This window comes from Otolemur garnettii, unplaced genomic scaffold (assembly GCF_000181295.1).
Source record: "Otolemur garnettii isolate 467f Iridium unplaced genomic scaffold, OtoGar3 scaffold00285, whole genome shotgun sequence".
Classification (NCBI taxonomy): Eukaryota; Metazoa; Chordata; class Mammalia; order Primates; family Galagidae; genus Otolemur; species Otolemur garnettii.
The window spans coordinates 974952-976378 of record NW_003852680.1 but is presented as its reverse complement, the minus strand read 5'-3'; positions in this window follow the sequence as shown (position 1 = coordinate 976378).

The window sequence follows — 1427 nt, the reverse complement described above, 5'->3', positions numbered from 1 at the left end:
AAGGTTTTTATTCAGTTTCTTCTTTGACTGCATGAGTATCAGTTTCTTATTTCTAAGGACAATTTAGGGATATCATGGTATAGAAGAGAAAATACTAGAGATGGTCTATTTTGGCATTAATCTTAGCCTTTTTCAGCTGATTTATATGCTTCACTAGATTAATGGTAATTTAAGAAATTTAGTGGCATAGATTGTTACCCACACCTTTAAGTCTGATCTCTAGCACCAAATTTTATTTCAGTACTACTGCGTGGTAGAGTTAAAATTCCTCCAACTTTACATACTTTTTAAAGATTCTAAAGTTTCTGTAAGGAACGTCTGTTTGGGGATTATTCTTTCAGGATGTTCTAAGGTGTTCTTTTTTCTACTTTAGCAAGGTAATAGATGACCACTTGAAGAATTCTAACAAGAGTCATGTTCCTTTTTTCTAATACAACAGGTCTTACTCTCTCTAAGCCCGATGTCATCACCTGTCTGGAGCAAAGCAAAGAACCCTGGAGAGTGAAGACACACCAGACAGTAGTCAAGCCCCCAGGTAGGTTGGAGTGAATGCAGCAGATAACACTGGTCGGAGGTCCAAGGAGGAAACCACACTATATAATGTGATTAGGGAAGCTCAGATTAATTGGGAAAGATTTCTGATAATCCTACGTTTCTTTCTCTTGTTCTTACATAAGGGCACTTCTGTACTGTTTTTTTTGTTTTTTTTTAATTTCTTTATTGACACAGAGTCTCACTCTCTTGCCTCACACTAGAGTGACATGGCATCATTCTTGCACAGAGCAACCTGAAGCTCCTGGGTTTTTCCTCTCTGAGCCTCCCAAATACCTGGGAATACAGGTTTCTCCACAATGCCTGGCTAATGGTTTTTCTATTTTTTGGTAGAGAGGGGGTCTCACACTTCCTCAGTGTCTTAAACTTGTGAGCTGAAGCAATCCTCCCAGCTTGGCTTCCCAGGATGCCAGGTTTACAGTTGTGACCCACTATTCCTGTTAAATTAGTCTTTGGGGCAGCTCCTGTGGCTCAGTGACTAGGGCGCCAGCCCCATATACTGAGGGTGGTGGGTTCAAACCTGGCCCCAGCCAATCTGCAACAACAAAAATATAGCTGGGCCTTGTGGTGGGCACCTATAGTCCCAGCTATTCTGGAGGTTGAGGCAAGAGAATCGCCTAAGCCCAGGAGTTGGAGGTTGCTTGAGCAGTGTGATGCCACGGCACTCTACCATGGGCGATAAAGTGAGACTCTGTCTCTAAAAAAAATAATAATAAATAAATAAATAAACAAATTAGTCCTTAATTTCCAGAAGGACTTTACTTTTCAGTGATATTCCTTCTAGGTTATAGGGAGAAAAAAAGAACTTTCTATAGCTGGAATGTGACTGTAGGATGTGAATGCTCTTCCATTGCTTTTCAGGACATAAAATATTT